Raw genomic sequence first — 14905 nt, forward strand, 5'->3', positions numbered from 1 at the left:
ATAAAGAGATTAAGTTTGCTGTTATGAGAAAGATCTCAGATGAAGTTTATGCTAGCAGCAAAATCACAGATTAGCTGAACAAGTCTTAAATAATACATGTATTTTTGTTTTCCTGCTGCTTCTATAATTTTCTTCAAAAGTTTTTCAGCCTGTGTTAGTGGCTGTGGCATAACCCATGCAATGGAATGTGACAAGACCATTTTCAGCTAAGACCCGAAGACCCTTGACACTAAATCCCAGAGTGGATCATGAGACATACAGATGCAGAAGACATGCAGAAAAGAGGGGACAGAAAGCCAGTTAAATGACTTCTCAATCCCTCACCCTATACCAAGGGCACAAAGGGACTAAGAGTGGAGACTGAAAGAAAATTTGAGGTATTTTTGAGAAAGAATTTCTGGTGTCTTGAAGTCACACCCTTTTTCTGAGGGGAAATCTCATTCCCAGGGTGGTGATATTGTTTAAATTATCCTGAAACCCAGAAAGGGGTTTCACTGGGACAAGAGATGCTTGGAAGACACAGAGAACTGGCATCTGCCTCTTGTCTGGATAATGGGAGAGATGGGAGCTGAGTTGGTAAGCTGCTCCTTAGGGAAAGGAAGTCAAAGAAAGATTTCTAGTGAAATGGGATGTGCCTGCACTCCCAGATTTGTTCGGGACAAAGCATGCATGTATGGACTCCACAGACCAGATGTGGGTCTTGTGCAAGAGTGAAATAGAGAACCTGATGTAATACCCAAAGATTGCCAGAGGGACGAAAGGAACTCAGCAGAAGAAGCCTGGAAGTGAACCACCAAAGACTCAGGGCCTGAGGTAATATCTTAATGTTTTATCACCCACAACAAGGGAAATATAGTTGAGAAAACCCCAGCTTTAAATATCTGCCAGATCCAGAGATTAATGCAACTTGGACAGTAGCATGCAAGGTATCATTTTCCTATCCTTACTTTTCTTTCTTCTACCTTCATTTCAGAGAGGGTTCAGAAACCAGAGTTGGCAAGATGAGAGAGGAAGAATAGAAGCCAAACTGCAAAGGGAGAGAAGAAACCAACTACCTCTTGCCTTTCCCAGATGGACTTCCCATCTACAACAGGCCTGACCTGTCACAGGTGAGAAAAGAATGGGAAGCATCAGGCTCCAGATGCAAAAGTAGTTCAAAGTTGTGGCTTATAAGGACAGAAAAATTATAAGGGCTATGTGAAAATATATATTACCATCTACTGATAAAATTTAAGGAAACAAAGCAAAATTTCAACCTTCAAAAAATGAGGTACAATGAAGTTCACTAATGATGTTTAGTGATATTATAGTTTCAATCCTTCAACAAAAATATTGAAGGTAATACAGTGACAGATATAATAGAGAGTATGCTTCAAGAAAAGTCATTATTATTTTGTAAAACTTGATATAAAAAGGTTTAAGTGGAATGGAAACCCACTATATTATGATTTAACATTTGAATTTTTAATAATAGATTCAAACTCAGAAGAAGAGAAGCTAGACTGAAGAAGTATATGATTTAAAGGGACTGAATTATCTGAATTCTAGATAATGACAGAAAAGGGATTTCCCTCAATTGCAGAAGAATACTCTTCCATGGTGACAGGGTGTTGAAAGCAACCCAATATATCCATCCTTGAGAAAGTGGGTGAGTGAAAGGGGTATATGCACTCCATGGACCACCGGACAGCAATTAGAAGCAATGGGTTAAAAATATACAGAACAATATGGGTAGGGCTTAGAAAAGAGTGGTTACTGAAAACAAAGAAAGGAAATAAAATTTTATATATAATATAATGCCATTTACAGAAGTTAAAAGTACATCATACAAAGCAACAAAGCACATTTTTAAGAGCACACAGAAAAATATTCTTTAAACAGAACAAAGTTATGAGAGGGGAGGAGGAGCAGGGCAGAGTGTATGAAAGTGGCATAAGGGAAAAACACCCCTTGCAGGGACCAATCATATAACTGAAGGGTATATAAAACCCACTGGTGTTCAAAGAGAAATGAATTATGCTGAAGAAACCATTTCAATTCTCTCATTAAAACTTTAATGAAATTTTTATTTGGAAATTTTAAATAAATTGAATATTCAGTATTTTCTTGCATACTTAGCATTTTATTTTTCTTTTAGTCATATGATACAAAGAAAATGTAGCAATGTTTTCATTAGGTCCAATACAAATGCCTTCTTATCCATCCCCTCCAGTTTACCCAGTGTATGGATAATTATACAACTTTCCATTACCACCATGAAGTGAAAAGGTTGAGGACCGCTGATGACCTTTGGTTGTTAGATAGAAACTTGACAGGCACATTCTGCTCCCAACACTTCCAAAAGCCAGGCCCCAACTCTAAATTGGAAATACAATATATGGAGGTCTTCTGGTTACATATTTTTAAAGGTATAATGGTTATTTTTGCCTATAAGCAAAATACAGTCCCTGCCCTTCTGGTCATTTCTCAAGTGATTGAGCTGCCCATCCTCATGGCTTCTCCCTGGGAACAACCTGAAGCAATTGGGCTTGCATGAGTCTTACTATTGATGTGATTCCTGCCTGGCAGCTGCTGACCTACTCTTCTAGTTCTAAGAGTAAGGGCCCGGCTTTCTGGAAACCTGTAGCTCTTGGAAAAAAAACATTCTTTTTCATGGTGCACACATGCCCTACTTTGCCAGGAGTAGTGAAAAACTAATACCACTAATTCTCCTCTTTGCTTAGGAATTTCCTCTTTCCTTTCCCACTGAGTCTCTGGAGGGAGAGGAGGTGGCAGTAAATTCGCTTGTGTATTTATCATTGGTTGTGAGGCTGAGTCTCTGTGTAAAGACCATTCATCTAGCAGTGATGACTACACATTAAAATCACATGGGGAACTTTAAAAACATACCAGTGCCTGGGCTGAACCCCAGATAAATGGAATTAGAATATCTCAGGGTGGAGCCTGGGCATCAGGAGATTTTAAAAGCTCTCCTGATACTTCTAATATACAGCCAAGGGTGAGATCCATGGCTCTAAGCTCTACGTTTGAAATTAGAAAATTAGTCTTTAGTTGACAATATGGGACCTAACTTAGAAAAATCAAAATTTCAATCTCCACATCAGTGGCTTGAGATTATACTCTAGAATCCTAATAAAAATTTTTCAAAGGACCCCCCCTTCTTGCCCACTGTTTCTTTTTCTTCAGCTCTAAATCTTGTAGGTTTCCGTGGGGACTTTTTTGCATGCCTTCCTTACCACATTTTTACAAGATAGATGTAGTAAATATAACTAACCTAAGTTAATACCAGGATAGTGTCAGAAAGTTAAAGACATTCACTTTTCCAATTTGATTCATTCCTTTTTTCAAATTTGTCATCAGTTCATCCCATGAATATCTATTGACTGCTGATTATGTGCAAGTAAATATTCTCACATATTGTGTGATAAAAAAAATACTTGGGACATTGCTGTCATCTTCAAGATGCTTTTGGTCTGGCTTTCCACAATTAACTAAACCTAAGACAGTGTATAATACCTTGAGAGAGTTTCAAAAGTTTTATACTTCAGGAATGGTGGAGAAGAAGCTGAAAATAGCCTGGGGCCATCCTGGGGAAGGTGTTATATTGGCAGCTTGCACGTCACAGGCAATGGGGAATTTATGAAATGAGTGGATGCTGTTGTGACATGACAAAGTGTGCTTCAGGAGATTATTTTAGCTTCTGGGTAAGCAGTGAACTGTGATAGGTAAAGAGTAATTGTAGTTGAGGCAAGGAACCAATTAGAAGACTATTTAATAGCTTAGGTTGGTGTGAGTTAAAAAGAGCCTAAAAAACTCATCTATGGTGCAAAAAAATCAAAACAGTGGTTGCTTTGGGGAGGAAAAACGGGGGATGATTAGGAAGGGGCATGAGGAAACTCTTCAGGGTGATAGTAGTATTCTCTATCTTGATAGAGATTTGGGTTAAAAAGGTATATTCATTTGTAAAAATCAGTGAATGTACACATAAGATTTGTACATTACATCATATGTAAGTTTTATCGCAGAAGAAAAACTGTCAACAAATATAAAACTCTGGTTAATGACATGCATACTTGAAGTACTTAGAGGGAAGTGTACTGATATCTGTAACTTATTTGGACATGTATCAAAAATTAATATAAATTGATGGATGGAGAGATATGTAATAAAGCAAGTATAGTAACATGTTCACAGTAGAAGCTAGATGGTAGACATAAGGATGCTTGCTATAAAATTCTTTCAACTTTGCTATAAGTTTAAAATTTTTCATAATAAAATGTGGGAGAAAAAAGGGTCTGAAGCAGAGAATGAGGCCAGATATTGCTATGATGCAATCCCCATTGCTGTCTCATGGTCAAAATTGTAGTGGCATTGCTCATCATTCAGCAGATCACATCCAGGTATATTTTGACCATTTACCCTTTGAATTCTCTTTCATTCCCACACAATTTAATATAAAGGAAGTGGAGGTAAAAGAGTGCCAGAATGGTGTATTGTCACAAGTTGAGGGAAGAGATTTAAAGAATATGAAGATCAGCAGTCTTAGCTCATACAAAGGAGCCATAGAGGGAAGGTACTGAAGTAAGACCTTTAAGGATGGCCTTTATTTGTTGTCTTACTAAGTGTAAGACCTTCTGATATAAATATCTACAAAATTTCAACTAGGAGTTTTTAACAGTCTATCAGAGAAACAAAGTATATACAAATGATTTTTTAATTGATTTTAATTGAGATATAATTGACATATATCACATTATGATTTGATATATGTATATATTATGAGATGATTACCACAATGTTTAGTTAACATCTGTAACTACACATAGTTACAAATTTTTTCTTGTAATGAGAACTTTTAAGATTTACTCTCTTGGCAGCTTTAAAATATATAATATAGTATTATTAACTATAGTCACCATGTTGTACATTACACCCCCATGTGTGTTCCTTTTGACCACCTTTACTCATTTTGCCCACCTGCATCTAGCAACCATCAATCTGTTCTCTGTATCTATGAGTTTGATTTTTTAAAAAATTCTCCATCTAAGTGAGATCATACAGTATTTGTCTTTAATTGTTTGACTTATATCACTTAGCATAACACCTTCAGGGTCCATCCATGTTCTTACAAATGGCAGAATTTCCATATGCTTGAAATATACATACACACACACATACACACAACTTCTTTATCCATTTATCCACCAACAGACAATTAGTTTGTTTATATGTCTTGACTGTTGTAAATGATGCTGCAATGAAGAGAGTGGTACAGATATTTTTTTGAGTTAGCGATTTCATTTTCCTTTGGATAAATACCCAGAAGTAGAATAGCTAGATAATATGGTAGTTATATTTTTAATTTTTTTGAGGAAACTTCATACTGTTTTCCATATAGGCTGCATCAATTTACATTCCCACCAACTGCGTCTAAGTGTTCCCTTCCTTGGCAACACTTGTTATATTTTTCTCTCTTTGATAATAGTCATTCTTATAGGTGAGAAGTGATATCTCATTGTGATTTTGATTATCATTTCTCCAATGATTAGTGATGTTGGACAACTTTTTGGGTACCTGTTAGCCATTTGTATATCTCTCACACAAATTATTTTAAAACAAGATATGTAATAAGAGGGAAAATTATTGGGGGTTTCAAGAGTGTCATTTCTGTAAAGTAGTGAAAGCATTCCAGATTTTGGTAGAAGAGGAAATATTGGATGATGGAGAAATTAAGGTAATTACTATGGAGTTGTAGGCCATTGTGGAGAAAGTTTGGCTGTGATAGGCAAGAGGGTAAATAGAATGGTTAGAATGATAGATATTAAAAAGATCAAGGGCTTTTGGTGAAAAAATATTAAACAAAGTCTCCTAAACCTAAGTTTATTATAATGCGAACCACTACACTAGTCATTGAAGATTCAAGCAATCATATCACACACTTGCCTTCAAGTTTCTCAAGTCTGTTGGATAAGATAGAAAAGATAGACACATTAACAGATATTATTTTTAAAAAGAGTATTTAAATGGAAACATCAACATGAGTATATAAAGGAAGGAACATCTAACTTTGTCTTGCAGCATTGGCAAAGGCTTCACAGAGGAAGTGGCATTTAAGATGAGCCTTAATTATCAGTAGTAACTTAAGAAGAGTTATGAAGGGAAACTAAATTTATAGCAAGAGATACAGCACATGAAAAGGTTTAAAAAATGTGGAAGAGCATCACGTATGTGATGAGTGATGAACAGCTCAATCTGACTGAGTTATAGGGTGAATAAAAGGGAACACCAGGATATGAGGCTAGAACAATACACTAGCACCAGATGGTGAGAATAAACTTGTCCAACCCGGTAAGAAGTTTGAATTTTATGCTATAGGCAATAAGGAACTCAAGCTGAGGAGAATATAATAAAACTTGTGTTTAAAAAAGATAACCGGCTTCCAGGATGACAGAATAGATTAGATCAAACAATACTTCCTCTAAGAATAGTTAGAAAAATCAATTAAATATGTAGTTTAGAAATACATTTGAAAGCATGAAAGTGCTGCTGAGGAAAATAGGAATTAAAGGGACAAAATCTGGGGAAGGAGGAACTGTGTAGAGAATTGAGCTGACAGTACACTTTTTTCTTCAGGGCATTTGTTGACTCTGGGTGTAGAGCAACAGGTCAAGAATTCAGGCAGAAGGATTAAGGAAGGGGCACCTGGGTGACTCAGTTGGTTAAGCATCTGCCTTCGGCTTGGGTCATGATCCTGGGGTCCTGGGATCGAGTCCCGCGTCGGGCTCCCTGCTCAGCCAGAAGCCTGCTTCTCCCTCTCCCTCTGCCTGCTACTCCCCCTGCTTGTGCTTTCTCTCTCTGTCAAATAAATAAAATCTTTAAAAAAAAAAAGATTAAGGGAATGATTGCTAGTAAGAATAGAAAAATCAATAGAGTGTTTCACAGTCTATACTAAAGAAACAGAATTAGAGACTTAGAAGCTAGATTTTTATGAGAGAAGAGAGGTAGGCAACTAATCTTCATAGTCTATTGGATTTTACTGAAGGCATTTGCTAAATTTTGAAGTTGAGAAGAGAGGTAGGCAACTAATCTTCATAGTCTATTGGATTTTACTGAAGGTATTGGCTAAATTTTGAAGTTGAGAAGAGAGGTAGGCAACTAATCTTCAAAGTCTATTGGATTTTACTGAAGGCATTTGCTAAATTTTGAAGTTGTGCTAGGATGGAGGCTAGAGGCCAGATAAAAATATCTGAAAGTAGAGCAAATGTTTTGGCAATATCTCAGTGCTAAGAAAAGAAGTGTTAGAGTTCAGGCCCCCACAGGTTCTCAGATGGAACACGTGGAAGCTATGACTAAACAGCACCAGTTGAACTAGAAGTAGATTGAGCCTAATTAGAACAGAATATTAATTGCCCATTTTATCTGCCAGCAAAGGAAAGACTAAATATTCTTCGAAGAAAGATAACATATTTTCAAACCTTAAAAAATTTTCATACACAATGCCCAACATTTGATAAAAAATAATTAGGTATGACATACCATATGATTAAAAACAAGAGGAAAAAAGGACAAAAAAAACAATCCCAAGGAAACTCAGATATTGGAATTATTGGAAAAGGAATTTAAGATAGCTATGGTTAATATGTCAAGATACTGAAGAAAAAATGGAGAATTTGACAAGAAAATTTGAATTCATAAAAAAGAAAGCAAATAGAAATACTAGAACAAAAACATACAATATCTGCAATTAAGAACTCAATAAACCGGTTTAAAGCAGATTAGCTACACAAGATCAAAAGTTTAGTGAACTAGAAGAAAGGTCAACAAAATATGCAGATGGAAGCATAGTGAATAACAAAGGATGGGTAATACAGAAAAGAGTATTATGTATTATTGAAATTGAAGTATTCAAAAGAGAAAAGTACAAGAATGGGTCAGAAAGAATATTTTAATAAACAATGGCTGCAAATTATCTGAAACTAATGAAAGATAAAGACAACAAAGAAATCTCAGATGCAAGTTTACAAACACAAGGCAGAATATTAATTAAAATACACCTAACCATGTTATAGTCAAACTGCTAAAACCAAAGACCAAATGAAAATCTTTAAAGCAACTAGATGAAAAAAAGCACTATAATGGCAAGAGCAACAAAAAGACTGATAACTGATTTCTCAGTTGAAATGAGAGAAGTTGGAAGACTTGTGGGATGACATTTAAAAGTACTGAAAGAAATCAGGGCACCTGGGTGGCTCAGTCAGTTGAGTATCCAACTCTTGATTTGGGCATTGGGCTCTGTGCTGGGCATGGAGCCTGCTTAAGATTCTTTCTCTCCTTCTCCCTTGCACCCTCTGCCCTGCTCATAATCTCTCTCTCTCTCTCTCTCCCTAAAGGAAAAAAAAATTAAAAGTGCTGAAAGAAAATAATTGCTCATCTAGAACTTCACCAAATAAAAATATTCTTCAAAAATGAGGGCAAACTGAGTATATTTTCAAACAAAATGAAAACATTTATCACTAGCGGATGTGCACTAAAAGAAATACTAAAGGGAATTCTGCAGAAAGAAGAAAAATAGTCTCATATAGAAGCATGGAAACACCGGACAGTAATTAAAGAAAATGGAAAAAGATAATATGAGAGTAAATGTAATTAAGTATTGGACATATAAAGCAATAATTTATTATCTTATGAAGATAAAATATATGCGGAATTAAAAATGCTGAAATAAATAAAAGAGCAGAGATTTATAAAACAGAAAACAAATGTTTGATAGAGAAAATAAGCAAAACAAAAAGTATTATTTGAAAAGAATGATATAATTGGCAGAGCTTTTTGCATGCTCTCATGAATTGCCAATATGAAGAGAAAAAAAATGGGACATCCCTGAAATTCTGCAGATACTGAAAAGATGATAAGGAACATAGTGAATAATTATATGTTATTAAAAATTTTGGTGAAATTTAAAAATCCCTAGGAATGCATAGTTTACCAAATTGGATACAAGAAGAAATTAAAAATTCATATAACTATTCTAAAATCTGAATCTAGGGTGCCTGGGTGGCTCAGATGGTTAAGTGTCTGCCTTTGGCTCAGGTCATGATTCCAGGGTCCTGGGATTGAATCCCACATCGGGCTCCCTGCTCCTTGGGAACCTGCTTCTCCCTCTGCCTCTCTCTCTCTCTCTCTCTCTCTGTCTCTCATGAATAAATAAAATCTTAAAAAAATAAAATAAAATCTGAATCTATCACATTGAAACTCAGTGGTTTCACTGATGAATTCTAATCATCTAATAAAGAAACAGCAGCGATCTTTTATAAACCCTTTCAAAGAATAGAGAAAGAGAGAATACTTCCCAACTCTTTTTTAAGGTCAGTATGATCCTAATTCCAAAACATACAAGAAAAGAAAATTACAGGCCAATTTCTACAAAAAAATTCTAAAAAAATAGAGCAAATAGAAAAAACAAATATACCATAAACAAGTGGGGTTGACTTCAGGAATGCAAGGTTAGTTCACCACTTGAGTATCAATCAACATAATTTGCCACATTAACAGAGAAAAGGTGAAAGAAATCTTCACTCAACAAGATGTTGTACTTATAATATGCAAAAGACTCCAAAGAAAAACTATTAGAATTCATAAATAAATCTCACAAGTTCTTGAAATTAGGCCAACAAAAATGAATTGTACTTTTTTATGGTAGCAACAAAACAAAAAAATGAATTTTAAAAGATGATGGCTCACAACTTCAAAAAAAATGGAAAAAAACTCTTGCAATAAATCTAACAAAAAATGTATAAGAACTGTACATCAAAAACTACAAAATATTATTGAAGGAAATTAAAGTGGCTCTGAACAAATTGTGGTGGGGGTGTTGTAGCATGCTAATGGATTGGAAGACTCAATATTGTAATAATTTGAGTTCTCCCTAAATTGATAAGTAGATTTAACTTCAGCCCAATCAAAAATCCCACCTGGTTTTAGAGAAATAGTTAAGCTAATTCTAAAAAATATATGAGAACAAATGGACCAAGTATAGCAAAGTTGTTCTTTAAGAAGAACAAAGTTGGTGGATATTGCTACTAGACACCAAGACTTAGATAGTAATTAAGATGTGCTATTGGTACAAGGATAGAAAATGGACCAACTGAACAGAATAGAAAGTCCAGAAACAGACTACCTTTGATTTATTATAAAGATGGTATAAGGGGGTTTAGATGGCCTTTTTAATAAATGCTATTGTGTCAACTGGATATCTGTAAATAAAATAAATATGTCTAGAACCCCTATTCATGTTCTGTGCAAAAATAAATTCAGGAAAGATTATAGATCTAAATGTAAAAATTTAAAGTAACAAAGCTTTTGCTTTGAGATACAATTGACATACATCACTATGAATTTCAGGTGTATAGCTAAAGGTTTGGCTTATGTATATTGTGAAATAACTGCTGTAATAAGCTTAGTTAACAACCATCATTTACATAGATAACAATAAAAAGAAATTGGAAAAAAAATTTCTCCTTGTAATGAGAACTCTTAGGATTTACTCTCTTATACATCACATAGCAGTGTTTGTTATAGTCATCATGTTGTACCCCTACTATTTATTTATAACTGGAAGTTTGTACCTTTTGACCATCTTCCTCTAATTCTACTTCCCCTTATCTCCTGCCACTGGTAACCAAAGTCTGACTTCTTTTTCTGTTTGTTTTGTTGTTTTAATATTCCACATCTAAGGTCATACAGTATTTGTCTTTTCCTGTCTGACTTATTTCACTTAGATAGCACTCTCAAAGCCCATCCGTGTTGTCACAAATGGTTGGATTTCCTCATTTTTTATGGCTGAATAATATGAATAGTATTCATATTATACATATATATATCACATGTATCACAAACTACTCTGTCCATTTATCCATCAATGCACACTTTGGTTGTTTGCACATCTTGGCTATTGTAAATAATGCTGCTATAAACATGGCAGTGCAGATATCTCCCTGAGTTAGTGTTTTTTGTTTCCTAACAAAGCTGATAGAAGAAAGCATGTGAGAATATCTTCCTGACGTTGAGGTTGGCAAAGACTTCATAAAAAAACACTAACCATAAAGGAAAAAAGTGATACATTGATAAGTTGGGCTATATTAAAAGTACGAGCTTCAGTCCCTCAGAAGATACCAATACAAGAGTGAAAGGCAAGACACAGACTTGATGTAGATATTTGCAGAGTATATACCTGGCAACGGACTTGTTAACTGTAAGAGATATAAAGATTCATAAAATCAATAAGGTAGGGGCACCTGGATGGCTCAGTCGTTAAGCGTCTGCCTTTGGCTCAGGTCATGATCCCAGGGTCCTGGGATCAAGCCTTGCATCGGGCTCCCTGCTTAGCGGGAAGCCTGCTTCTCCCTCTTCCATTCCCCCTGCTTGTGTTCCTGATGTCACTATCTCTCTCTCTGTCAAATAAATAAATAAAATCTTTTTAAAAAATCAATAAGGTAATGTAATGAAAAGTTCAAATGAAAGCTGAGGGCAAAGCTGATTTTGAAAGCTGTTGAAATAAATTTGTTGAAAGCCCTAGATGGAGCTACTTCTGCTTGGGGTGCTACGTCAACAAACTAAAATTTAGATAATTTCCATGTCCCTGAAAATGCTCCCCTTGACTAGAAATGTACTCTATTTAGTCAGCCATTCCCCAAAGCCAAGACAGCTCTGGGCCTTCTCCCCCTAAACAAGGTTGACAATATGGCCCCAGCCAATCAGGTATTTTCTTTGTCTTTTTCTTGTTCTTTATTCTGTTAAAAAGAAAGCCACGGGCACCAAATGGCCTCACTTAGATTGAGTTTCCAAACTGAGGTTTAATACCTAAACTAAGTGCAGTTTCAACATCCCCCAGAAACCTATCCTTAACCAGTCAGTCGGGAAATTTTTCTATCCACCAGCACCAATGAATCTGTTACCTGGTCCTCTCCATCCACTGAAGGAAGATGAGGTAAGCTGTGTGAGGAGATATCCTGCTCTTCCCCCTAGCAAACAGCCTCTTCTGGAACACTCCTTTTCTTTGCTAATAACTTTCTTGCCACCCTCCCACCTATAAAAACCTTCCATTTTGTAGAATGCCTCAGAGTGTCCCTCTACATGCTAGCTGGGGTGCCGCCCCATTCATGAGTCATTTAATAAAGATGATACCAAAACATCTTTATTATTAGATGGAAAGGGAAAGAAGCCCTGGTTCTTTTCACTGCCACAGTAAAGAATTACAATAAGCTTTAGCTAACATCCATCATTTATATAGATACAATAAAAAGAAATTGGAAAATGAAAGTAAAGTGAGCAAAGTATGCTCTGATGGAGGAGTGGGCCAATCATGAGAGACAAAGGCCCTGGAAACTCTTGGGTTGGGTTTATATCAATTTTTTTCTTTTGCATGAGTCCTAAGGTGGCAACATTTGAATGACAGGCTTAGATTTATACAATAACTAGCCAACGATGCACATCCTTTCCCAAGATGTTTTCAAAATGTGGCTCGGGGTAAGAAACTGCAATATTATTTCTATTCTAGAGACATAGGTCAAAGAAGGACAAGGGGCTGTTTTCGGCAGGAGCACAACAAGCACAATAAACTTCAGTCTTCCTCTGTTGTAACCACAAACCAAACCACCTGCTAGATGGGTGGCATGGGGTTGACCCCAGGTGGTCCTCTGTTGGGGCTCTCCATCAGGATGTCTAAGGTCCATCCTTCTGTTGCTCATGACTAGCTCCCTGCCTAACAAAGCCAATTAGAACTTCAAGTTGATTTGGTCAAATTTTGTTTTTCAATAATTCCTTATCCTATAAAAACTTACTGCCTTTGCCCCATTTTGCAATTCTCTAAAAAGAGACTGTCCACTTCATGAAGTGTTAAATAAAGTTTTGCTTGTATCACCTAAATTATTTTCTTGAATCATTTGTTAACACAGCCAAGGGCCTGGGACCACAGAGAACAGAGGAGCTGATGAGAAGCCTGGAAAGGGTCCCTGGGGCACCAGTGGGAGGGGAGGAGCCATTTACTTCAGGGAATCTGTTCAGGATTTGGAGCTGGCTAGAAGAGGAACTTCAATTTAGTGTAATCAAGTGTCAGGCTTGATGTAGGAAAGATGTTAGTGTTCGAAGCCTACGGCCAAGAAAGAATTCTTGAGACGTCTTTGGTGCCAAAAGGTGGTTTTATTAAAGCACAGGGACAGGCCCCGTGGGCAGAAAGAGCTGCACCGGGGTCATGAGGAGTGGCCCGTTATTATAGACTTTCAAGTTGGGAGGGGGTTAGGGATAATGTAAGCCTGCCAGGTATTTTGGAAACAAGGTTTCCAGAATCCTGAGGGGACTAGCTATTGTTAGGAAAGTCATTTATTGCTGTTAAGTAAAAACTCAGTCATGAGACACTTCAGATGTAAATTGGTGGGTCATATGCTTGGGGGATGTTTGCCAATGTATCTTGGGAAGTAGAGATAAAGGAAGTTTCCAAAGGAATTTTTATATGTGAAAGTAGACTTACAGTGTCCTGGGGGTTGGGCTAAGATTGCCTTTTGCCCTTAGCAAAGTATTAACATCCAGGCAGCTGAGTCCCTAGAGGCAAAGGTCCCTCTGCCAGTTTCAAGGACTTGTCAGTGAGCTGTAGGTAGTAAGGAAATTTAATAATTTTTCCTTTGACTTTGTTTCCCACATCAAGGCTCTCAAACAACTCCAGCTGGCCTGGTCTATGTGGGCCCACTGTACATTAATGTGACGTGAGATTGGACGGAGCTCCATCTCCACACTCGCGGGAAGTCTCCTGGTCATTGCCCTTTGTTCCTTGAGCCTCTCCAAAACTCTCCACCTCTCCCGTCTTCCCTCCTGTGTCCAGACTTCTTCCCCACGAATGTGGAACACAGCCGGTTTGGGTGCTGTTGTCACTGTTTACAAACTATGATGGATGCAGGGCAGATGGGTAGAGCAGCCTTTTACCACAGGTCTTTTCTGGGCAATGGGTGGTGGAGGTAACAAGGGGAATTATCGTCAATGCTACTCAAACTCCTCATTCTTCAGTTATTTGACTCTTATCTCTCCAGCCCCCATTCTCCAGGAGGGTTCCAGCCTTCTGGGCTGCAAGATCCTAGGTTTTCTCTGAAGGTTTTCTCAGAAACTCCAGATTCTTTATGAGGTAGACTAGACCATTTAGCTCTTCCTGTATCACTCCTCTGCCCTTCCAATCATACCCTGGGGCTTGTCTGTCAAACTCAACTGAAGTGTTTTCCCAGGCAAAAGAGAGTCTTCTGGGGCAAGCTTAAAAGAATTCTTTAAAATCCCAAACTGAACTCATTAATGTAGGACACATCCTCCTCTCTTCCCAGCCCAGTTCTCACACCAAGTTCTGTGTTTCCTTCTTCCTTAAAATTTCTCCAGGGAGCTTACATTGCATTGCCTAGGCTCAAGCTCTCTTGGTTAGTTTCCCCTAATGAGTCTCTGCCCCTTCAGTAATGCATTTCTACCTGTGAGGGAAGAGCAGAGGGCATGGGTTTAACGGTTGAGGACAGAGTGGAAATTTAAGCAGAAGGTAGTAGTAGGGAGGCTGAATGAAGGCCGACACCACAACTCTAGTCCACTGCTCTGAATGCTGCCGAGGCTGCTCCTAGAGAGAGTAGCCACCCACCAGGACTTAGAGTCAACCATGCTGGTAGGGCCCACCCATGGTGATAATTTGTGCACTGAAACTGCAGTAGATGACTGATGGCAGCCTCCTGTGACTGTCTCAAGTGACCTCAAGGAGAAACCAAAAACAAGAAGAATGGAAAAAAGCAGTTAAATGGAAGCATGCAAGCAATATTTTAAACAATCAGATAAGATAGAGACGTGACATATTAAGATGATCTAAGGTCTTTCACATGCTATGTGGAAA

Source organism: Eumetopias jubatus, unplaced genomic scaffold (genome assembly GCF_037043125.1).
Source record: "Eumetopias jubatus isolate StellerSeaLion01/CBP00866 unplaced genomic scaffold, mEumJub1_p1.0 scaffold_6, whole genome shotgun sequence".
NCBI lineage: Eukaryota > Metazoa > Chordata > Mammalia > Carnivora > Otariidae > Eumetopias > Eumetopias jubatus.